This window comes from Falco naumanni, chromosome 6 (assembly GCF_017639655.2).
Source record: "Falco naumanni isolate bFalNau1 chromosome 6, bFalNau1.pat, whole genome shotgun sequence".
NCBI lineage: Eukaryota > Metazoa > Chordata > Aves > Falconiformes > Falconidae > Falco > Falco naumanni.
In genome coordinates this window covers 9,809,937-9,836,739 of record NC_054059.1, presented here as the reverse complement: position 1 = coordinate 9,836,739, position 26,803 = coordinate 9,809,937, and positions in this window count along the sequence as shown.

The following is a 26,803-nucleotide window of genomic DNA, read 5'->3' as shown; positions in this document are numbered from 1 at the left end:
TGATTTTAGTGAGTCCCTGGACACTGTCTCCTAGAATACTCTTAAGTAAGCTGGGAACATATGGTCTAAATGAAAATGCTGCAAGGGAAAGAAAACAAATTACGGGAATGCATTGAGTAGTTGTTTGGGTTTTTTTTTTTTTTTTCAGGAAATCTGTCCTTGTTCCAGAATTAGTTGATATTTTCTTCAATGTCTTGGGTGATGAGAAAGTGAGAGTGGTTATTATAGTCGAAAATGACACCTGGTTAGGAGGAAATGCAGGTTAGGAGGAAAACACAGGAAATGAGGGGATTAAAACTCAAAATACTCATAACTTGGAGAAAAGATCTGTGATAAACAAAGATGTAATTCAATAGGAAAAAGTGTGTGGGTCTGTACTTAGACAATAATAAACATCTACCCAACCACAGGCACAAAAGTGCCTGTGTAACTGGGGGTTTTGGATTTGGTTTGGGTTTTTTGGTGGCTGTTTGGTTGGGGTTTTTTTTCCCCAGAAAGGGGTGAGTAGCTTATAGAAGATTGAGATGAACAGGAGTTGGTAAGGCCATGCAGCTCTGAAAAAGCACTTGCCATCCTGCATTGTGGTGATAAACCTGGAGGAAAAGAAACCAGTTTCCAGCTCCTTGGCCTTCATGCCCTCCCTTCCTACCCTGGTACAACCCAGCCTCCTGCTGTCCCTTGCAGTTTGGTATTGGATGTTGGTGAGCTTTGGTGATGCCTCAGACTGTAGGTATCTTCATGAGCAACCTATACATTTAGCTTCTTTAGCTTCTGATCTACTAAAGTCCTGATTATTTTTTTTTTAACTTTAGAACTGCTAACGCAATGGAAAATATGCCATCCTATAGTTATGCAGTAGCTTATTCCTGCTTAGGAGTGGTAGCATCCTGTAACTGCCCTGCTGAGTAACACCACCACTAGTGTGTTTGACAAAACATCTGTGTGACAAAGAGGGCTTTAGAATTGGAATCAGATTTGCTGAAAAGGACACATCATCTTGTAAAAAGTGTATAACTTCATTTTTTAGAACTACCTGAAACATTTCATAGGGAGTTCGCTCTTTTTCTGTTTAAGACTTGTCCTTAAGCAGTTGGTTACCCTCACCCCCCCTAGCTATATTTGTTATCCAGAACTGCCCATTAGGTAATTTCTGGAGCCAGTTCCTGGGTCAAGGACTATTCTCGGGTATTTCAGTCCCTAAAACACCACCATGGCTGAATGCTGTTTTCAGGGAGAGGGTGGAAGGACTGATAATAAACTGTTACAGAGCAATTCAGTAACACATACCCGAGCTGTCACTGAGGCAGCCTGCTCCAAAATCCAGCAAAAACTTTCACCTAAAAAATATGAGAGATTTTGAAGGATTCTGCTACTGCCATTTCCCATCTAAATCATAGTAACAGAAGTGAGATAAGCTTTCACAGTACTGCTGATACCTAGAGGGTTACTGTACCATACCAGACCGGCAGATGTTCTGTTTGTGAAATACAATGTGCAGTAAATGTTTTCAGGGAAATTTTAAAGGTATTTATGAATTACATTGACATTATTTTGTATTTCCAGTCTCTCAAAAAGATGGTTTAGTTGCAGTGCAGCTGAACAAGCCAGTCTCTGAAAGGGAAATATGAGTGTGTTGTAATGATGGAAAACACTTGGTATGTGACCAAGTGACTGCATAAGGCATTACCTTATCCACCTCTGATCTTAAAAGTCAGTGCGAAGTCCTACTACAGAAATGGATCTGGCTTCTAATGCTGAGGAACTAAGGCCTTATAAATGGATTTTACATTAAGAAATCCCATTAAATTCTCCATTTCAAGTCCTCAAGCTGACACCACATCTTTGGGGAAAGAATGCATATTTGATAAGAAAATGAGAAATACATTTTCTGGCAAACTACTTTTCTACCTTTGTCTTATTAGCATCATTTTAAATCTGGAAGCATTTGGATGCTCCTTAAGTGGCTGGGATGTTAAATTAATCACAGATGACAGATTAGTGAGCAGATGAGATCAAGTGCTATCATGAATTGTTGTCATGTGACCCTGAAATTTAAGGTAATGTCAGATTGTGTTATTAGTGTATCTAAAAGGCATATATAAAACAGTATTTCTAAAGGAAGCAGATGATGTAATACCATTTACTTCTTGGTTTTGAAGTTCTGTTTGTAGAAGGGGACTCGGAAGCATTCAGTAACTGTATGAAAGTCTTTGAGGACTCTATCATTTGCCACAACTGTGAAAATCTACATATTGTTTCGCATATGCTTGGAAGCAGCACACTCGCCAGAACTTTCCTGACCTCCAAGAATCTGTAACCTACCAGGCTGGTCACTGAGGTGGAGCCCTTGCAATGAACCTGCTGCCTAGGGTCAACGCAAAGATTTGTGCAAGGCTTAAATCTTCCTTCCACTTTATTCCCAGTGTGTTTCTGTGCATGTCTCCAATTAGAAGGATAATTAATAATTGAATATGGTGTATGGGACTGAATTAACTTCAGTTAGTTAGATATTTTCACTTTTTTGAGGCAGATTGTAAATAGCCAAAACCAATAAAAAGTAATATGTTGTTATTCCAGTGATGATGAAAGCTATAATAATTTTATTTGTCAAGGGAGGTGTAACTAGTTTTGTCCTTTAAATAAAGATGAATAAGAACTTGAGTTACACATTTTATTAAATAGAGGAATGTAATTGGTTTGCTCTCTGGTTTAGGAGGACAGATGGAGTATAAAACAGGGCAGGTGAAGGAGGCTTGAACACAGATTTGTAACAATAACTTAAAAGGCAGATTCCAACCTGTAAGTACAAGCCATGTGACACAAATAGATCATAGCTGCGTGGCACATTTGAGCTAGATATTGGATATAAAATATCAATTAAATGGCTGGAAAGCAGCTGCTTGCCTGTCTATAAGACATCTGGCTTTTTTCCTCTGCTCAGGAAGAACTTGCTGTTACAGCCAACTGTTGTGTTTCAGGGACCTGTTTTATTTTCCAGCATAAAATGTAAGTGCAATGTGACACAAAGTAATTTCCCCTTTTAAATTGCTTGGAATTTTTAGGTTCTTCTTTTTTTTTTTTTTTTTTTTTTTGGATCTCTACTGCAGAAACCTCTACTTTGCCTGCTGCCCTTCCTATTTTCCCCCAGTCTACTAGTCAGGCTGGTTTGATCGTTATATTTGGCATAGATTCTCTGTCATTAAAAGTCCCACTACTTTGTCTTAATGGTGCTTTTATTATTCAACACGTGCCAGGGAAAGGTGGTGTTAAATGTTGCTCTGAGCCAAACACAGCCACCTGAACGCTGTGTAGTCAGGAGGCTGTAGCTACCATTGCAGGTGTTGCACTGCCTGTCAGCACTGCCCCGGGTGCCCTCTGCCAGCCTCAAGCCAGAGGGCAGTTTCCTTTGTGTCTTTGCTGGATTCTCACCCTCCTGGGGAATGCCCAAGTGTTGAGAAAGACCACGTGTAGGCATTCATTTGTCTGGGAGACACACATTACAACAAGGCTATAGCTCACAAGCTAAAATTCTTTCTTTTTTAAGGAATATAGGAAGTATGATTTCCTTTATAGAATGAGATGAATGGAATTTGCTTCTGTCATTCTGAAAACCACTGAGCTAGCTTGAAAGTCAAAAAGCCTTCCACTTCTGTTTTCCGTTTTCTTTTCATGTTTTCAAATGTTTCATGAAGCACCCACTGATTGAAAACAAAGCTGAACCTAGAGATCACTCTTTGCCACTTCTTTGTTCTGGACTGGTTGGTGTATACGGGTTAACTTTTCTGGTGAGATGAAATACCTATGTATTTTGATACTTATATATTTTTCTTTTGAATTTTTAGGAGCTAGATAAGGTGTAACTAGCATTTATCCATGTAAAAAATCAAACGAGATTTTTTTATGCACTCGGGGTTTTTTCTTTCTTTCAGAACAAATTATGGGAAAAACATTTTTACATACAGTTCTGATAACACAGAATGGACCATTTTGGGGTGAAGTGAGTAACAGTACTGTTGACCAGCAAATAAATATGTGTGCATGTGCACGGACACACGTACATGCATATGTGTCTAAAATAGCATTTACAGAAGTAGTAACTCAATCATTATAATCTACTGATGCTTTTTTACCTTAAGAAAAGATCCTTAACATGATCTTTTACACTTGCTGTCCACTGCTGGGTTACAAAGTTTGATCTAACTACAACACAGATGAGAAAGATTACTGTGCACTTGCAAAGCAATACTCAGCACAGGTATCACAGAACATGCACCAAGCTCACTTTTAGCAATGTTAAACCAAAGACCTTAGTAAAATCACTCGTAAGTTATGATTTTAAATTTTCCATTAAATTATAATAGCAAATGAATTCACTGACTGAGATAACAGATTATATAAGGAGTTATTCAACTATGTTACGTTAGTCTGTAAGGGTTCCTTCAGAGTGAGAAGGAAGCTGTAGCAGAAAAAAGTTTCTCCTTTTACAGTATTTAGTCTGAAGCATGTTTACTTTGGAAACTCTCTCCTTGATTGTGGTGCAATGGGAGGAGTTTTCACAGTGGGCAGTTAATTGTAGTCAAAACCATCATCTACTTTAGTTAAGAAATATGTATGTTCAAGTACTTTTGAAGAAAGTGTGCACCCTTTTGTCCTTTAAAAAAAACATAATCTGATTTGGCAGGGGATATTTGTGGTGTCTCTGTGGTAGATTTTCTATTAAATTTATTTAAATACTTCCATTCTTGAGAAAATAAGCTAGATGAGTTGGTTTGAGACATTCATTAAAGCCTATTCCAAAACATGTTTTAAATGAAAAATGGCTTTGCTACTGAGAATGATTGGTATGTCAAGAATTTCATTTCAGGCAACATTTTTTGTTATTAGAACAAGCTTCTGTTGTCTACACAGGGGTTTTGTTCAGAAAGATATAATGCAAGATAGGAAAAAAGCATCATTCCAGTGCTCTTATCTACTATGCAATACTTCTATTGTAAGCATAGATAATAACAATCTAATATTTTTTTCATTTCCTTGGGTGCTGCTTCTTACTCACATCTTATAATGGTCCTCATGATTTTACTGCTGCTTCTCTGGGAGCTAGAAAAATAATCAAAGAGCTTGTTTCTGAGTGAGCAGTGTACTTGTTTATTGAAACCTTAGAATGGGATGCCTTAAAGGTGATCTTTTAAATTCTTTTTTGCCTGTGTGTTTCCTGTGTAAAATACAAAGGCTATCACATTAAAGCATGTTTTCTTTATTGTTTTCTGCATCATTAAAACTTGACAGGCCCATTACTCTCCTTTTTCCTTTTGAAAGAGTACCAGTTTCTGAAAAGAGAGGAAGGAGGTATGACTCAAGTAGGTCACAGCCTTTGGTGACATCACCATGTCAGTCTTCCCAAACTGCCCCAAGAGCTAAATCATCCATAAACGGGGAGGAAAATGAGAATCCAATTAAAGTAAAAAGAAACAAAACAGGCTAATAGTTTGTTCAGTAGGTTTCTGTTTTGTTTTGGTCTTATTTATATCCTGTCCCGCCCTTGCCCTTCTACAAACATTATTACTTCTCTGTAGGCAGATAAGCAAGTTTTAAAATTCTCTCGAATACAACTCTGCAGCAATCAACTGTATAGGACCATAGGTTTCTCTGGGTAGCAGATACATGTTTTTCTCCATCTGGGGAGATGTCTACCATATTTTATTACCACAGTGACTATTTTTATACAGCCCTTGCTTCCTGAACAGCAACCACATTTCCAGAGACTGTTTCCATATGCCAGCAGCAGATAAAGTTAACATGTTAAGCAACGGAGGCAGCTAAGGAATGGGAGTAATGCACTGGATGGTGCTTGCTTTCTCATTTTTATTTTTGCTTGCTTTTTTTTAAAAGTTGTCCTATCCCATTCTGACAAAAGAACACAGACTAAACCAGAAAATGGAATTGTGTGATACTAGCTGGGAGATAAAACACCTGCTTATTATTTGCTGCCTCTGACAATGGTTGAGACGGTGATCATCACAGAATCACAAGCTATTGGAAGTGAAACACTGCACTTCAGCACCTGATCACATGAGCTCTCTGGGTATACTGTGGAACCATTATGTGGTAGTCAACAGCAACAAGTGATTTTTCTTAATGCATTTCGTGCCTTGTCTAATGTAGAGTGTACAAAGTGCAGTGCAGTCGATAGCAGGCAAAATACCTGGAGCTTCTTGAAACTCAGCAATCGTTTGGACATCATTAGACAAGGCATCCTTAGAAGCAAAGGAAGCAAAACAATGGTGAAAGGGGAAGCTGGGATGACCTTGACACCCAGAGTCTCCTCTCAGGTCAATATTAAACACAGCAAGGAAGGGAATAGAGGTTAAATAACAGCCTTCTGCACGCCAGCTGAGTAAGCTGGATACTGCATCCCGGGGCGGGGGGGAGCTTGGGGGCATGTTTTAAGTGCTCCTCTACCCTATCTCTAACCAACAGGATCCTGTAATTTCCAAATACTTCCCTGCTTGCCTGTCTCTGAATGTCAACAGTAGGTAAAGTTGACACAAACGGCAGTTGAAACATTTAAAAGATCTGCAGTAATTCCCTGGAAGAAGTTTATTATCATTTGTAGTTGCACTTGATTATTTGAAGGTCACCTCTATTCTGTACATAATTAGTTTTCCTTGTTTCCATTTTTACTTTAACATCTGCTAAACTAAAATAATTAGTAAGAAATTAAACGTGGGGAAATCAAAGACTGTCACGCACCAAAGATTACAGAATCACTGAACAAGTGAGGTCAGAAGGGACCTCTGGAGATCATCTGGTCCAACCCTTGCTCATGCAGGGTTACTTAGAGCAGGTTGCTCAGGACCATGTCCAGACAGCTTTTGAAGACAGCTTTTATGGAGACTCCATAGCTTTTCTGGGTAACCTGTGCCAGTGCTCAGTTACTCTCACAGTGAAAAAGTGTTTCCTGATATTTAGATGAAAACTCCTCCGTTTCAGTTTGTGCCTTTTGCCCTGTTGATTAAAGAAGATGTAATAGCCTGCAGTGAACCAAGTAGATGGAGGCCAATTCATGTATTTCATTGTTGTGTCCAACTGAAGTATGAAGCACATGAAAGTCTCTGGCAAAATCCTTGGTTCATTTCTGGAAAAGAAATGAAATTGCACAATGAAACCTTCTCAGCACTGTCAGCCACTCGTGGATGCATGGTATGATATTGGACACGTCTTTAATTCAAAAGTTGTGAAATATTACTTTCAGTCAACTCAAAAAACATCTTTTTTTTCCAGCATTCGGTCTTCATACCCACAAATCTCAGCAGTAAGTACCACACAAATCTTTAGAACTGTAGGCATAAAACTGAACAGGAGGTAGAACTTTCTGCTTTTAATTCTCATTCAGCATTTGTTGAGCTGTTCTTTTAAATTGCTGCTACAGCTACTTAATTCCCACACCCCACACCCCAAGCACTACCAGTCATTCAGGTTTTATTATAATTATTATTCATCAATTTTTTTTCTTCTCACTTGAATGGTGGAAGATAATAGGCATGTCACAGTGATGCAGCACTAACTCCAGGCATCAGCCTTTGCCATGTCGTGGCTGTGTCACCGCAGGTAGAAGGCTGGTGGTGGCCATGTCACAGGGGAGTTTTTGACATGGGGGGCTTGCTGTGGGTACAAAAGGATGTTACAACAGCTCAGGCTGGCAGGCAAACATCCAGGTGAGCGAGGCCTAGGGGAGAGGGCAGGGAGGGAAGGGGGGGGGTGGGGGCTGTGGGCTGCTGCCCATAGCAATGAGGAGTGGCTGCTCCTTCTTTGTTCCTTCTCCTGTCTCTTATATCTTATAGCTGGATGCCTGGACAGGGATGTGACCAGACCATTCCACCCTCCTGTTCTTTCTCTCCTCTGCCACTCAGATTGAGAATGTTGCAACTTTCTGTAAGGACATTGACCTAAGGATAAGAAAACACACACAGCCCCAATCTATACACTATCATGGTTCTACAGGTACCTGGAAAGCCCTTACAACCCTGGACAAAGGGAGCTCCACAGCATTTTCCTTCTCTGTACCCGTCGTAGTCTCGCAAAGAGCTGAGGGGTCCCCAGAGCTGTGGGTAAATGGAATTCCTCAACACCTGCTTTGTCTGCATGAAACTTATCTCAGTATAAAGTTTTTGATTCATGAACCTATTGGCTGTATCTGGTTTGTGCTGTCTTTTTATGGCAAACCTTCTGGGCCTTTTCCTTTTCATAAAAATTGCACAAGCCTGAATTTCTTAAGAACAGATCCCCCACTGTCAGGGTTTTCCATACAGACCAGCTCCTTGAGGGCAAGGACTCACCTTTCAATATCTTTCACCCCAATTCCAATTCTCGTTTTGGGTCACATCTTTCCAACTATATGGAACATCTTTGTTACCTGATAGTAAAACTGGTTTTTGTCCCATAAGGTCAGAGTCTCTTTTACTATTTCCTTTAGCTTTGTGCTCTTTGTCTAGTGAGAAAGGCAGGGCAGGGACTCTGGCCTTACTAACTCAAGGCTAATTTTGGAAAATATGCCTGAAGATAGGAAACAAGCAGATTGTTTTGTTCTTCTTCCATGAATTCAGATCAAAAATTACTTTCTTACGTGAGAAAGTGCTGCAGTGGTACTGGACATCACTTACAATATAGCTGTATAATGTAGATCTTTTCCCCCCTTTGTTAAAAAATGGCGTATGACAAAAAGTGTAAAATAACTTACTCATTGCAAGTCTGTATGGTAGTTAAAACATAGCACTGACATTAATGATAACATCACACTGTGTTCACAGTGGTCCTTAAAACCAACCCCTACCATGCCATACTGCAGTCTTAATTTTGGTGGAAGAAGAAGATGGTTCTAAAGAATAAACAGTCCTTGTGTAAGCCAATCATTGCACTAAATTTTCCAAGACTCCTGGCTGTAAACACAGAGATATCGGCCTGCTTCTTCCTTTGGCAAGGAAGACAATTACCACCAGGAGTAACGTGTAGTTCAAGATATAGAATTAGAAGACACATATCGGTCAAAATGTTTGAAATGTAAGGCTTTCATTTCACCAGTACTGTTAACTCCCTCTGCCTTTTTGCCTTTATGCAAAGAAATATTTATCAAGAGAAACTATGTGATGTTTTTCAGATAGTGTTAGGAAGATGATAATTGCCTTTTTAGGAAGGAAAAGGAATAGAGTTAACTTAGATAGGGTAAAGCTGCTGTTGCCTTTTGCTCTTGCAGTCCTGATTCTTTGAAGCCAAAGTAATAAAAATCTACACACGAAAGAAAAAATATCTGCAAGGGAATAAAACATAGCCCATCTTTTCAGTGTCTCAGAGAGAATATCTGTATTGAAAAAATTCTCAGGTTACTCTAAGCAGCCAGCTTAGGATGTTAGAAGTTCCTTAATTGCGTTAGCATGGTACTCCCCTAGGTCTATTCACCTGGCCAAGGAGTACCATTAGCCCAGGGAAGACACCTTATTAATACAACTATTTCTCCAGTGCCTGAGCTAGCCTGTTGACATCTGGCTGATATATTACATGATCTAGGCTTAGACTGACTTTGTCATGCTGTCAAAGAAGAACAGGTGCAGAGTAGCATAGACACTCATGGTCTGAGTGTTGAAAAACCTTTGCCATAGGGTAAATAAGTGGGAAAAACAAATTTCGCAAGCAAGCAGGGTGGTTGCAGTCTGGATGATAATAAGAGCCTCTGTTGCAAGGGTCCTTCCAGCAGCACCTTCAGCTAGATCAGGAGTCAGTCCCCAAACTGCTGTTCTGTTCAACTGTTATAGCCAGTTGAACCATGGTCCTGAGTAGCCACTCCAGCATGTGCGTGATCCATCTTTATTGAGTACCTTCAACTAAATAAAAAGTGTATCCTGACTATCTTCGTTAAGTCTTACACAATCATTTCAGCACCTGAAGGAACAGTTTCTACTGTCTATTGTCAAGTATTATCTTGTACAGTTCAGGCGATTCTACAGCAAGAACCACCTGGGGAGTCTTTGGGATGGACAGATTCTCCACCCAGGATATTAATCTGCACACTGAAGATGTGCACAGACTAACAAAATGGTTAATACAAGTGGCTGCTGTCACAAAGAGAATTTTCATCACAGTATCTTAGTATTCAATTTGTTGATCCTCTCATAGTACTTTTAGTTTCTTCATATTTTACCCAAAGTAAAACCTGGTCCTACAGGCACTGTCAGAAGTCCAGCTCTGCCCTTTAGAAGGTTCTAGAAGACAACTGGTTGTTGAGGGTTTTTTTAGTTGTTTTTAAATCTTGAATTTGGATAGTACTATGTGTGTACTGTTAATTTCTATTGAGTTTGACAATTTTATGCAGCAAGCTGTGTTACAGTCTAAGTTGTCTATGACAACAAATCCTAGGCTTCCACTTAACAGTATTACTGCTCCTTACCCTGACCCCTGTGTGATAGAAATGATCTATCCACCTGAATATGAACATCCAATTCAGAAAGCTAGCAGTAGTTAGTAGTCAAGCCAGAAAGTGGGAAAATGGGTCTCAACACTTCCTTTGCTTGAGTGACTGAATAGAGCAACAAGGTATCATGTTAAAAAATCGGTTGCCTGTCAACTTGCGCTGTGTTCTACTTGCACTCCAGTCAGAGGAAATCTGTTCAGTTGCTAATTTTTAATTTGCTATTATTTATTGCCTTTGATAAGTCTAAATCTAAATTCTATCTAAATTCAGGTATTTACTTCTTAGCTTGGATATGGATTTATGACATCTTCATTGTGGCCAGCTTTGTAGGAGAGTAATTCTTCTAACAAATTGGTTGATACATCTTTGACGCAAACATATTGACAAACCACACTGAAACACCTGCACTAGGTTGAAATGCTGATGTTCTTCAAAATATGCAAATATACTGTAAGGTGCTCTTTCCCATATCCCTCTACCTGGGACATGCTCATGATGTCATTTTAAATAAAGCACATGCATAACAGAAAAGAACTCCCTTCATCTGTATGCCAAATGTGAATGATATCACTACTTTTTCTTCTCCTGTTTTATTTTAGCCTTGCCCTGAAAGAACAAGAAGGGTACATTCTCCACATAACTGGCATTTTGGTTGAGGACTCCCACCTGGATCCTCCCTAGACTTTTCATTTTGTCTGTCATCTAACAGTAGATGTGGATGGTGTCCAGCTGAGATTAAAATTACCTTTACTTATATAGTGAATCACGCCATACCTCTATTCAACATGCAGAATTGTCATTAAAGAATATTAACTATGCAATATCCCTATGCAGAATTTCAGAAGATAATGTACCTCCTGCCGATTCTGAAGATGAAAATTTGATAGTTCTGTACCCGCTGTTTTACTGATCTATATTAGTATAGGTACTTAGCAGCTATGTATGGTAGAAATCAGACATGAATAGATATATAGGAGTTTTACTTGTAGTTGCCTTTCAAAGGTAATCCTAGACAAAAGGGATGAGATTGACCAGTGAAAACTATATTTAGCATAATTTTAAGACATCCTAGGTCATCCTTCCTACCTCCTGGCTCCAGGATGGAAGTCTCCCATAGGTCCTATATTATCTGGTAAACCACGTGCAGGTGTCTCAGATAATTCGGGATGTCCAAAATACCACTAAAGGCCAATGAATTCAACTCCAATTACCACTTATATATATATATATATGCCTTATATATATACTTACATACCACTTATAATTTAATTGAAATCAAAGTTAAAATGTCATTGGTTATATTTTAAATTTTGTTTTCATTTTCTCATATTTTTTTGTTTTAAACTTCTTGAGATACAGTCTTTTAGGGGGAAATGAATAAAAAAATTAAGCTGTGCATTTTGTACACTTGTGAAGCAGAAAAGTCTGGTGCATGAAGCCTACAAAGCTAAGGTGTAATGCTGGCAGCACTTTTAGTAGACCGTGCATTTGAATTCCTAGCCTCTTGCAGCACCCATTGTTGAGCTTTGCTTTGTTCAAAAAACTTCAGACATGAGGATATATTTTAAAAGGCCTATTGCAAGGTTTTTCAAGAAGCTTTAAGCATTTTTAATCATATCCTTTCAAATTTGCTTCCTTGAATTGAACTGCTTGTCCCAAGCAGTTAAATGAGGAGATAGGATCTTATTTGCATATGGTGTACCCAATCTACTGAGTTGGACTCACTTTCTGTACAATATGGCATTGATACCAAATAGTGAGGTCTGAATAATAAGCCCCAAGACTTCTGCCCATCCATATAAATCAGCAAGCAGTTACCTTTCCTTGACTTGCCCATAGGGGATCAGTGTTTGGAGGAAGAGATGATACCCAGCTGCTTAGAATTCCTTTAATTCCCTATCATTGTTCAGCAGCTTCCTGTGATTCTCAAGGAAGAATGAAATGAGGCATCTAATTACAATGTAGAACTCATTATCTGCTCTTTCTATAGGCCACCACAAATTAGCCAGGAAAGGCCAATTTTAGAACACCAAGAGTAAGAATTATTATCTGACTCGGAGTAAGAAGTTTGCTGAAAAAAGAATGTATTACCTTAAATGAATTTCAATACTCCTGTCTGTAGACAGAGTTTTAGGTCATACTACTGGGTGCATATAGTCACAAAACAATGATTTTCAAATTAATTTCAGCCAGTAGCATTTAGGGGTTTGCACAAACTTCCAAGAAAAGAGCATTTTCCTACAAGATTTTTAAGTAGCCTCTGAAGTGTGGATAACCTCCAGTGTGTGCAGGTACTGCATATAAATTAGTAATCACATCTAAAAGCAGTGGAGTGAAAGAAGACCTTTAAAAAAGTTATATTTATTTTATCAGGAAAGTGTTATCTCCAATGTTAAGTTCATATTTTTACTAATAATTTCAGTTTTGAGGTATTTTTCTCGTACATTTTACAGAGGCAGTTTGAAATAAAAGTTCCTTCCATACAGCCAAGATGGATCCATTTTAAATAATAATAAAAAAAAAGGCTAAGAGCACAAAACTTTTGCTGAAAACTTGAATCTGTTTTTGTTGATCATTGTGCATTTCAAGATATCCCAGATGTAGCAAAATAAGTATAAAGACATATGCAATGTGCTTATTGCTAGGTAACAGTGAGACTCTCCCAGGAAATTAGATGTAGCTTGCTGCTTCCACGTCTAGCTAGTTCCTTGCACTTCTTTTATTATTATTTTATTTTTTTTTTGTCCCAGTTAATTACAGATGCAGAGTGGTTTTGTTACAGGCTCATTTGGCACATACTGTTGACATGGTCAAAGTGCTTGGCTACGTGGGTGGATGTGGACAGATCCTGAGCTCAGTGCTGGTTTGTCCAGGGCACCCTTATCGAAAACGTGTGTGTCCGCATCTACCATTGTGTCTTCTGATAGCACCTCACATGTCTGTGTGTCACATGGACAAGCCCAAAACAGCCAGGCTAGCAGAGCGGTGGGCAGGTGTGAAGGTCTGGCTGGAACACATGCTTAACACAAGTTATTGCACTGACGAGAAAGATTGTCTCTGGTTCCTGTCCCCTTCACAAGGCTCAGGGGGAAAAAAAAACCAAAAAACCAAGCATAGCATCAGCAGAGAGTGCAGGCAGACTGAGCTAGTATAGATTAAGTAAAAAGTGACAAGATATGAATTTGCCGGTCAGCATATGCGTGTTCTGGGCAGATCATCCAGATTTTCTGAACATCACCCTGATACACGCCCCGGTATGTGGCACGCAGTAATTCCAAAAGGGTGAATGAAAGGACTGCATGTATGCGTCTTCTTTCCTACATTGTACAGTTCTGTGTTTTACAAGTTCTTCTCTTCTATGGAGATCCTATTTTCAGTTCATGTAGAAGCACTATATGAGCAAGCAGTAGCCACAGTTAAGCATATAAATCTTTTTAAATTTGAATAACGTTTTAGAATATCAAAGGAATTAATATTTCACCACATGGTTTAAAACAGGAAAAAAACTCTACAATAAGATTTCCAGTTTGATTGTTTCAATCATCAGAATACACATATATTTTCCAACTTGCAGAGCAGTGTCTTAAACTTAATGTGTTATGAAAGTAAAATGTTACACTTTGCATGCTTTACTTCCTTATCTAAGTCTTCTGGCAGCCATCTCATACCAGCTACATTTTCAGATGTCCCTTCTTCTCCTTATTGCAGATAATTGGAAGCATCTGCTCCATTCTCAGAGTGTGCACTCCCATGCTTAGAGCTGAAAACTGTGATCGCAGCACATCCAAACATCTCTTCACTTCCCAACTTCAATATCCTTTTCTAGCTCTGATCATGTACTGGAGTAAGGAGCTGGTTATTTTAAGTAGTCATTCCTTGATTTATGTCAATTTGAAGAAATTGCAGAACTGCCGTAATTTTCAAGTCAATTCTTTCTGTGCGTGCCACCTGTGAACTAAAAAGGATGTGCTTTGCAAAAGACATTCAGTGGCTGGTGCTTAGTGATGGGTTCCTCAGCCATTTCTGAAAAGTGTTGCAGCTTGGCTGACACACCAGCAGCAGTTCTGTGGTACAAAAGATGCTGAGTGTCAGAGGTCTGGTCATGGAAATGATCCGTCTGGGCATGCCATTCCCCTTGGCTGGTGAGAATCCTCTCAGGCTGACTGCCTTACATACAATCAAACAAAAGATTCTCACACATTGAAAGGACCCAGTAGGCTTCTTCCCAGTACTTCTTTTTGCAGGTCTTGCTGGTTACAAGAGCCAAGAGTCTGACCGTGGGGACTGCCTTCATGACTGCGTTCAGCTTGTGACAGGTTTAGTCACACAGGTAAAACAGGGTCTGCAGTTCTGCAGCAGAGGTTGGTGTTCTGCCTGCGGAGGAGACAGGTGTATAGGTGGTAGTTCCTGTTCAGAAGAGGTCATGCACAAAATATGCAGGTTGCTGGTGCATAGCAATATTGCACAAAGAAGGCAGAGCCAAAGGAACTTGCAGACTGCCTTAACTCTTGCTTTCCTGCTTTTGATAAGTTTTGCAGACATTCTAACAGGTTTCAACATCCCCGAAGAGATAGTTATCTTGAGTCTGACTTGATAATGCATTTTTTACATTGACAATCCTTAAGATCTTTAATTTATGTCTACAAGCAAATTAAGTGTCCGGTTTCCCATACAAAACCAGTATCCTACAAAATCAATGAGTCTAGTGAGTGACTCAGCTGACCCTGAGGTAGAAGTTCACTCCCTGGGCTCTCTCCACTGATTCTGAAAAGAGCTCAGACATCTGTCTGTGAAACAATAACACCTATAAGTAGATGCCTAGAACCAGTTGTCTTCCACTGCAAATTGAACCCCTCCCTGAATCTCCTGTTATCATTGCCCTGAAAGGGACCTGCTTTTCCAGGAGTTAATGGCGCTGTGAGTGCGTGCTTGGGGTATTATTTGTGAAGCAGGGGACACTGCGGGATTTCTAAATCCTTTTTCCAATTCCTGCCCACTTATTTCTGAAGCAAAGAAGATGAAAATGCCTTTTCCTTTCTCTTTCCCATTGTCCTGTCACAACACATAGCCCTTTCTACTATCCTCTCTTCCTCTTTAAATCACCCTCATTTTGAAGCTATTAGCACATACAGAGTTGTTTTTCTTGGTCTGCTTATGGACTTGTGTGTTGCAAGTAGCCATTTAAAGTGTGACTGAAAACCCAGTGGTATTGTAGCCTGAACGCCAATCGGACTCCTTTTTGGCAAGCATCCAATTGCTCTGCATTCCTTGAGGTCCTCACTGCTTCCCCCACCACTTTTGTGCTAGCTCCCTTAAATTTCTTCCTTGATCTTACTCGCTTCCACCCTTCCTTTCACTAGCACCACAATCCATCTTTGAATCCCCTACCACTTAAACCCCTTCCATTGCAGCCAGCATTGGCTGACACGTTTTTTCTTTTTCTTGAAAATAGCGTGACCTCTTCATGACATTCTTCCTGAAGAGAACATTTCTGCAAAATAATATTTGTTAAAAGCTTCAACCAGCTGACAGATTGCAGCAAGTAGCTTCTTTCTCTGGAGATGTTTGCCAACAGTCATGCTCAAGTGCCTGGGGCTGGGCAAGTCTGGCTCAGTGACTGCTGTACATACCCAAGAGCTGCCTGATTCATGTAAATCAGGCAGGGCAAAATGCTTTCTGGTGGGGAAGGGTATGTCTACACAGGCAGACACCTACAGGTGCAGCACCTCTCTGGTCTGGAAGCTTTGTACTCTATCTGATATATTCTTCTTCTTAGGAAGGCTTGACATCATATAAACCTGACTATCTGGTGTCCACTAAAGGAAGGGGTTTCTGTCAAAAGAAACTACACTGGCCTACACAATGAATAGAAAACTACATTCAACTCGGTATTATTTTTATTTCATATTCTAAGATGGTAGTACCCAAATGTCATGTTGTCCATCCCCAGCTCTTGCTTTCCTTGCTGGACATTCATTAAGTTTTTCCATTCTGAACTTTCTGTTATTGGATGATTTTTTGCCAAAAAAACCCCACCACCCTTCTGAGAAGTAGCCTAGCACTCAAGTAAGGTACTTTAAACTTCAATGCACCAGACTTTCTAATGGCCTCTGCAACCTGAATATAGAAGAAGTGGTGGAGACAAGATACCAAGCTTCTGGGACCTTGTATCAGATCTGTTTGAAGGTGATGGGCAAAAAGTGAAGAGTTAGAAGACCCAGAGTTGCAATCCATACCTATTGCTAAGCCTGCTAATCACTCCCGATTTCTTTTTTCACAGCTCTTGTCTTCACTAATGGTTTGCAAGATCAGGCCACAGGTCATCAACTTAGTGAAGAAAATGTCAGCATAACCCAAGCAGAGCATTTAATAGCTAAATGGCTTTTCTTGAGTAACAACTCACACTTGTAAATTAATCATGCTGCAACAGTCTCACTCTAGGCTAACTCAACATAGCAATTTAACTCATTTTCCATGTTCTGAATGTGGAAACATTAAATCTAGGTCAGTATCTTCAGTAAATTCAATAAATTATTCACTGAGTCAATTATTTTCTTGAGATCTTTTGTACCATGAATTTTCTACTTCATGCCACAGAACCATTTCAGCATTCAAGGACAGAAAACATTCTTATCTGCAAAGGAACGGGGCAGACATGCATCTTAATCCCAAATTTAACATTGCTAGGTATAGCATAGCAGGATGTAAGTGAACTTGACCCCACTACACATTTGATTACCTTCAGACTGAGACATGTTTGTGTCAATATCAGCTTATTCACAAAGTCAAGAAGGTGAAAATCCTCCATTAATGCAAAAGAATTTGTATATTCTTAGAAGCAAGTCATTAAGCAGTTTGTCTAACGTTGGCTGGAAACTGTAATATAGTTTCAGATCACTTGCCCGATCTTGTAAATCAAAATGTGCTTATTATGATTTAGCAAATTATATTTTTTAACTTATATTAATTTTGATTTTGCAGTTTACATGTAGGATCAAAATCACACCAAAATAAAAATTAAATTTGCAAATTAGAAGTAAAAAATGGATAAGAGTCTCCTGTCTTTGTTAGATTTATAGGCTTTTGACAGAAGTGAACTGTAAGAAAAAGTTAAATGAAAGATACAGACATCTGACATGCAGTGTTGAATAAGCAGTTGTAAATATAAGGGCTAGGCAGTCAAAAGAAAGGCAAGAACACAAGGAGGACTCAAAAAGATGGTTTGGGGTGCACACTGGGAGGCCCGCCAACATAGGGAGGGGGAGATTTAGATACACTGTCATAAAAAATTCAGAGCCCAACCACAGTAGATCAAAAGTTAAAAGGAAATCTTCCAGTAAAATCCTGTCAAAATTGGCATGCTCAGTATGCTGTTCTTTACAAAGCCAACGCTAGCAGCTGTGCTGGTAATGAATGGCTTGAACTGAGATGCTGCCATAGACGTTTCTGTGTATTGGTCAGCTGACACCCATCAGCTGTGGCAAGTGTTGAAACTAGCAAAGGTGTCCCACTCTGTCTGTCCAGTTTATCATCCCTTCTCCCTTAGGTGTTCCTTTTCCTTTTCATCATTGTCACAGCCATCCTCTGAAACAGGTTCTCTTCCTCAATTGCACTCTCAGCAAAACCTCACGTGTTAAGCGTGCAGGACCGTGCAGTCAGAACCTCGGCTTCCACTCGCTTCCAAAAATTAAACCCTTCTCCCACGCTGCAGCCTTGACCTGCTAATGGTGGTGGTGGAAAGAGGAAACTGCTAGTGATTGCTCCACTGAGTTTGTATTTGAAATGTTCAGCACGCCGTTCATTAAAGCTGTAAGTATTTTTTTAAAAAAACATTGGTGCCATGCATTATTTTTTTCACGGCTTTAGTACTGACAACTAAGGAACTGACAGAAAGAAGAGGGACTGTTCACACAGTGTCATACTTGGGTGTGTTTAACCAGAACTTTTTTTCTTTGAGTTGAACAAACTGTTCTGAAAAGCCCTGCTTTTCATGGGTTTTCCAGTTATACTGACTAATGTACAGAGTTGAGAGATCAAGTAACAACTGTGTCCAAATAAAACTGGACCCTCCTGAAATCAGAATCTATTGCTTTCTTAGTTCTGAGTCTTCTTCCCAAGCCATTCAGTACCAGGGTTATCTAATTACATAATATTTTACACAATAAATGCGAGTATTGTGCTTTGTTGGCATATCTTACATCTCTATTTGAAGCTAATTAGACCACATTTTCATGTACAGTGTGAGTATGCACTAGCTGAACCCAGACACATGGTGCTAAATGTTATGGTGATTAACAGTGGTTCAATGTACAGTTCTACATTTTGGATTTGAACTTCACTGTAACAACACTAATGATGTACACTGTTTTCCATCAACCCACTGAGGTTTTGGGACAGTGAATCATTAACTCAAAGGTATTTCCCTTCTGAAGACCTAAGGCAATGCTTACGTACACTAATCCCAGTGTGGCCTCACCCTTCACTGTAACCCAGGCTCTTCTGTAACGCAGATATTAATCTCTAAAACAAGTCAGCAGATGCATCACGTACCGATTCTTTCTGAAGCGTGGACACATCATGAACCACACGGCAAATACTTAATAGGGTGCCAAGTGCATTTGCAAAGCAGGCTGTTAGGAGCAGTTTGTTGCATTTAAATGGCATAAAAAGCTGAGTTTAGTCTAAGCTCCATATTATGTTTGACATTTGGTATTTAATACAAAACAACAGAAACAAACTAGAAGATAGCTCTGGTACCAGCTTTTAGCTGGAGAAGTCCTTAACACACTGCAGCTTACATGACAGGGCTCTTTCCCATTGCAGGACACTCCCATCAATAGAGTTTGGGAAAGCCAGGGATAAGAAATTAAATCCCTGAAGCACTTCTTTTTGGGAGCAGGACAGGAAGTGATGAGAACAGCCATTTATTTTTATCTTGGGCGTCTTGGTTCTAGGGAAACGTACAAATGTAGTGTGAATTGTATTAGCAAGCAGTGAGTTATTGATCCATTTTGTTGCTAAAAGTATGGGGAAAGTATCCCTCAAAGAGGAAATAAATTGTTGAATTTGAAGCTTTACCCTCAGCTGGGGAATAATTATTTTTCTGCAGCTCTATTGTTGCACCTGTGAACCACTGTAAAATTAAGAATTTAAATACATAATGGAAAAGAAATAGTCAAGGAACGACAGCTAATCAACTCCATGTTCCCAACATCCCCTTTGACTTGCTCTTTGTGGTGCCTGATTTGGTGTTACTACTAAAGGCAGTATATAGTCTCCTTATTTCACAGACTTATTCCACTGAGTGCTACAAATACGTGTTGACTACTTTATCTTTTAGAAACATAAAAAAGCTATAGGCATGGCACTCTGATGGCATAACTTGCATGTTAAGGTTCCTCTTAGGTGTTTTCCCTGACATTATTTGAATCCCCTACAGCATTCTACTACCCCAAGGTAGTGCTTCCTACTCAAGGAGCTCAACTGTGAGCCTGCTGACGACAAATCTATGGCCAAAAGAGGGGACACCAGGACCCAGCCTGCTCCCCAGTGCCATGAGTTTGCACCAAGGAGTCCGGGTGAAGTAGAGGGACTGGCCCTTCCCAGAGAACCAGGGAAAGGTGAATAATTCCAAATTGCACCATTGGCTTCCTGATCTCCTCTTGGACCTGCATGATACCCCTTCCTCCAGGTGACTGAAAAGGGGCTGAGCTAGCTCTGTCACCACAACCCAGGGTCCCACTAGCATTTATTAATCTTATTTGCAGTCTTGAAATACAGATCAGGACATTAGATGATTCAATTTGACCTTTTCCAGTTTATTGAACACCAAAAAAAAAAATAAATAAATTTCTGGCCCACCTCAGATTGACTTGGGTGATTTTTTCTATGTGATTTCAGAACTGTCTCTGCGATGCAGGATTCAGAATTTGACATGGGGTTTATTTCTTCCTCAAAACAGTGTTTAATGTTTCTGCTTGAGCCTATTGAAAAATAGTGGAAAAGTAACTAGAAACGGGCAAAGTGAAGAATACATCCTGCAGAGAGAGAGAGGGAAGGAGCAGAGGAGGAAAGGGAAATGTCAATATAATCAGCGCTGCAGAGATGGAGCTGTTCCAAGTCTGTATCAGGGCAATTGGTCATTCAGCTTGATCTTGAATTTGTCAGGAGTGCAAAGCCTAACCCATCATTCACTGGGAATACACTGTTTTGCCTTCATTGACTGAATTTTTAGAAATGTCAGCATTTTCCTTGAGAAAACTTTTACAGATTCTCTTGGGTATTGAAGGATACTAGTCTTGCCAAAAAAAGGAGCCTTAGGTTTCTTGTTATTACCAGACTCTGACTCCTCAGAGTGTCATCTGTCATCTTTCAAATAATTTTTTTTGTCAGAATGTGACTTTTTCATTAGGGTTTTTTTTCTCTTCTGTCCAGTTGCTTTTACATTGTCCTCCTTCATATTGAAGCAAAAAGTTTTTTCTTGTTTCAGCACAGCTCCCTTTATGTTTCACTTTCTATTTCAGCAGCGTGTTGTATTCAATAGAAGACATTTCCAAAAGGGCTGAGGGTCAGACTTTCAAGTTTGCAGCACTTAACGGCTGCCTATGTTTGAACTGAACATCCATTCAGACAGCTATAAAGATTCCCTTTTTCACAGCGCTTCAGCAGACCAAGCGTGGCCATGCAACACAATGCACTGCTGACTTACAGGTTCCTGAAGCAAATCCTGGTGAGAAGGAGCAGCCATTTGAGGTTCAAAATCAGGATTTCTTTGTCAGCGTCTGGGCAACATGATCTTGTCCCTCGCAAAGCAATTCAGGTCAGTATTGCACTGACGTGGTGGCATTGTCCCTTCCAAGTAGGGAACATGAATAACATCTTGACTTCAGGCTGACATTTCCTTCTCAGCTTGCTGCACATATTGGAAGAGCGTGACTTCTGTAACAACGTTCACTTTCCAATCTCTCATTCTGGTCCTGCAGGTTGCACAGCAGCTTGGTCTTTAAACATGCCTGATCAGCTCTTTAGGCACGATCTCTCTTATATGTGACTGGAGTATCTGTTAAGGTCACTGTACTTCACCAGCACCCAAATACTAAATGCCCAGTTCATAGTTCTTTACAACTTTATTATTTTGCCTCAGACTGAAAGTGAAAAATTCTATTGGCAGATCAGAATCAAAGTCATCACCTTTGAAGCAAAAGGAGATTTTGGGTCCCCAGTTCAATGCCTGAGTGAAATTCAGCTTTGGGAAATTTTCTTTGCCATTTCCTGAAAAATATTCCAAGTATTTTGTGTGTTTTGCAGTGGATACTCTGTCCATGACAGATTTTCTTATCACATATTCTGAATTTTTTCTGCATTTTTGCTGCTACCCATGTGAAATGATCAACTTACTTGTATAATGTGCCCACAAATAAAAGCAAAAACTAAGCATTTTATAAATCATCTGACATTCCAACAGTATGCTGTTTTCTGACTTCAGATGACTCATTGTCATATTTGTTTGCTTGTTCATCTATTAAATGTAACATGCTCTATAACAAGTGACCCATTTCATTTTCAATTCTTAATATGTCATTTTGTAGCCTTCTAGTCCAATTTTTTTTCTCTTCTGTGCCAAAGGTTAATATCTTACAATTAGACATCTAAACAACAGTGGGCCATAGTGACTGCTAAATGAGCAAAACAATTATAATTATGCAGCTTTAGGCATTTCTTATACTAACTTTCTATAAATAAAAGCTTTTTTCAAAGGTTTTAACACAGTTTGATTACGAGCTAACACTAACTATAAAAGTTATTTCCAAATTCAAGTAATTCTGAAGTATGAGTAACGACAGTTACCATAGAACTCTAAAGAAATGCAAATTTTTACATATTTTTCTCAAATTAGAACACCTTCTGATTACATACAGACACAGAATATAAGCATAAAGCACATCTTATATCAGATATCCATGCTGATTAGTGTATCTTGATTAGCACATGTTAATGGAATGTGGTCACTAATGCCATTATAAAACATACATTAACAGTGTTCAAGATTGTTGATATCTGGCAAGCTCTATAACTGTTTTAATATTTTATAGTAATAGTACCACATTAATATCTTTTAGGTATTTTTCTCTTCTGTCGAGCTTGTGGATCTGCTACAGGTTCTTGGCTATTTGTGTCAATCACCTTTCAGGATCTATGTGCCTTTCCTCTCATTCTACACGTTTGTTTTTGAGCTCTTCCCCCCCCTCTTCCCCCCTCCCTCTTCCAAGAAGGCCAGCGTAAATAAACTGTTTCTGAGGCCATAAAGGCTGTGTAAAATGTCTGAATGACAAAGTAATGAACAGTCGTTTTGACTGGAGTCAGCACAAGTATTTATTGCTAAGCAACAAAGACGGATGTCAACGAGTTTTGCCAAATGCAGATGGTGAGTAGGTTTGTTGAAAAAATGAAATCACTGTAACATAACTCTTTACAGCAGATTTTAATATAATAGACGTAAAATGCTCTCAACTGCTCAGAGTGAAGGGCTCCACAGAGAGGAATGAGGTTAATTTAATAATAGTTTCTGCTGGCTTGGCCTGTATTTTAGGGAGCTGCTTATATGTGAGAGTATTCCTAATCTCTCTCCGCAAGACTTAAGGAAGGAAAAACAGCTGCAAAGCTTCCCTGAAGTGCCTGTCCTCTCAAAAGTTGCCATTCAGAGTGTTATTGAGAACAAAGGAAGGACACAATACATCATACCTGGTTGGCAGGAAGGAGGTGTTTGGAATATGCAAGTACAACCTTACTGGTCTTCTTAGTCTCTTACAGCGCAAACAATATTTAGCCCTGTTCCGCAAATGCCTTTGTGTTCTCCCTCTGAACAACTCACCAGGTGTGACTGGTGGGATGAGATTGATGATTATGTCACTGCAAAGTTGAATATGGGTCCTACGGGGAATGTCCACCAAACTCCTTTTATCCCTGTTTGAGACCAGATCTGCCACAGTGGAGAACACGCTCATTTATCTGCTTTGAGCACACAGGTGAAAACACAGTAATCTTTATGCATAACCTTTAGGCAAAGCTCACTGTCAAAATCAGATGCAAATTTTCCTTATTCCCATAGAGATCGCACAAAAGCGGACCTTAGTTCCAAGCTGTGAGAAGTCCTGCCTCTCTGCAGGGGCAGTGTCCTTGGTGTGAGGAACGTGAAACCAAATGGCTGTTGGTTAGCATTTAAACACCATGCTGGATGCAATCCATTCTGATTCAGTCAATCAAACTGCTAAAATAATCCTCTGTAATTCACCTGGGGTGCGAGCTGCTCCAGGAACCAGCTACTTCCTTTCCTGAAAACTGTCTCACAGTAGTAGTATAAGTACACAACATGCCTGTAGTAGGATAAATACACAAAATGGTGTGATGATGGCAATAAACACACGCACAAAACCAACCCTACATCTTGGTGCATCTTGGGTAACTCATTAAACAAGTGTCTTGCACCTGAATGAAAAATGTTACGTGTACGAAAATTACTACATTCCCTTGAGTAAAAGAAAGATCAGACAGAGCTCATGTGGGGCTCATCTGGGAAAAAATATTTTACTTGAGGCCATTTTTATTTTTCTTGGTTGTGTCGGGCAACCAGTCATATTGTGTCAAGCCAACAGCAGAAAGACAGCAGTGGCTGCTTAGAATTAGGTAAATTCACCTAATAAAAACATCCATCGGTTTTGAATAGTGATTGCATCTGGAAGATTTTAGGAAAGATGGTATTTTTTTCGCCACTTGCTTCACTGCTTTGATGTGTTGTCAGTGGTTTGGGATTTTGAGAGGTTTGGACCTAGTATTCGAGTTCGGTTTTGCTGTTTGTAAATGTTCATAAGCTAGCGATTCACAACTTGAGTTATTCACAGACTGTTCACTTTTGCAGCTCGTTACTGGATATTTGCCCACATGGCGTGTTTCTGGTATCTGATCAGGCAAGCAAAAATCCTAAAGAGCAGAAACGGTGGACTGGTGACAGTGGTAGTGAGAAACGCATACTAATACAGCCTGAGAATTTATTTCTTCAGGTTTTTTGGATTTGAAGATATTTTCAGGAACACTCGGCCATTCAAATATTTAGCCTATAGTGAGAAATATCAGCTGTAAAATTGAATTTCAACTGTTTAATCACAAACTTCTTTACGAATCTGTTTGGACTGGGGGGAAACTCCAGGTTTTTCAAGCAGTCCTATTCACTGCACTTTTATTCCTGATCCAGGCATGTAAACAAAACCGCAAATTTCTGTTTTCTCCATTTCTGATGCAATGCTGAAATGCCTAGCACTCATGTCCTTTAGTCTTAAAAGCTATTAATGCACTTGGTAAAGATGAAAAATAGGGTATGAAAACTTGTCAAGCCTACTGAAAGTTGTAGTCAGTCTTTTATAATAAACGTTTTTCAGAAACTCAGTTTTGTCTATGATAAATACATTTTTCCCAGTGTAGCACTGTAGATTTAGTACTTGGTAAAATCTGTTGACAGCAGCTGGATTGTGAACTCTATTTATCTGCAAAACATCTAGAGTAGATGCAGAGACAGCATAAACTTTTCCACCCCATCAAAGTTCTTTGTCCTTGAACTGGTCTGACTGTCTGTAGATGTGAGAGGACACTCCCTTGTGCATGTCCATTTTGCCGTCAGCCTTTCTGCTGAGCCTGGCCGCAAGGACTAGAATTAGTGTCAAAATATGCTGGTGGGTATTAAATATTTAGCACTGTGGGCTTGGATCTTGAGTTCCCACATGCCACCTGAGTGGCTAGACTAAAGAGCGTCCTTTGACCTATAGGTGCTGGTTGTTCTTGAGGAAAGGGATGACTTCACCAAGCCAGGTCTGGAGACACCATCTGCCCAGCCACCAGCACCTTGGTGCAGGGCAGGCACATGCTGACAACGCTGAAACAATCAGAACTTCCTCAGCCTGAGCCTCCACCTTCTAAATCTCGGACAATTTCTGCAGCCACGGGGCTCCTTGCAATGCCTGGGGTTCTGCCCCCGCGTGCCCAGCGTGCTCTCCAATTTCAGCTCCTTCTGCCTATGAGAGGGCTGCAGGCGAGAGGAGCGAACTCTTTACAGCCAAGGACTTGCCAAGTCTGTTGTTGCACAGGGTGCCTCATAACGTCCTGCTGAGTATAGTCCTTTGCTAAATAAGCTTTTTGCAGCAAGTGCAGAGTATCTTACACTACCTTTCTTCCCAGGCACATTCTCCTATAATTTGAAGCTTGCACCTCATGCATCTCAGTTGTAAGGGACATGAAATTCATACTCCCACTTAGAATATTATCCAGCATTTTACACACAGTCTGCCCCTTAATTTTCATTGCAGTAAACTTAAATTAGAATATCAAAGGACCTTAAGAACTTTGCGGAATACAAAAATTTGCTATCATTGTACTCTGAATTCAGAAATAATGGACTTAATTCCAATTTTATCATGTCATTTTAAAACGGCAAACCCTTTAGTCCTTGGGAAAACCTCCAAATCTAAATTACGATGATGATTATTTTAAGGAGACTACAGGAGTCAAGAGGTAAGTTGAGATGAATAACCAGTCTCAACTCGCTAGCTTTCCTATGGCTATCCAAACCTAACATAGAATCAAGATCGTTTAAACTGAAACCATCTATAACGTTAGTTGCAGTTTGAACTGCACCACAGATTAGACAACCCTTTCTAATCCGATCCCTTTGTATTTGTGTGATAATATTGCCCCACAGCTAGTGATCTCTGAGCAGATACTGCAGCTCTCTCAAAAAAAAGCACACATTGCAAAGGCCCTTTGACAACCAAATCCTCCCCTCAGAGTAAGGCAGAGTCTGGAAAATTCCACTGAGTATCGAAAGAGCAAATTGCAGGGGGTATCTTTCTTAGGTATTAAATGAGAACAATGTTGGTATATTATCGTGCCCTCATAACAATCTAATATATTGAAAAACATCAAAATATATTGAGCTATTAAAGCCCTGATGCTGATTTGGTGTATGTATGTTTTAGCTGCTGGCCAGCGTTGTCAAAATGCTGTGAAATGCTCCCATTCTGGTATGAAGACGGAAAAGTTTGAAAGCCTTTTTTTATTTTGATTCTTTTTGTCCAAGACATGTCTTACCCTCTATCACATTAATAAGGAGACTGCAATACACACTGTAGTGTTATGAAATGCGAATACACCTCGCTTAGAGAAAACAGGGAAGATCACTTGAGAATACAACAGTTAGCTGCTCCTGGCTGTGGCCCCAGAAGCTCCTGGTAAATCTGACTTCAAAAATCAAACTTTCAGCTACATCAAGATGTACCAAAAGAAAGTGCATTTATT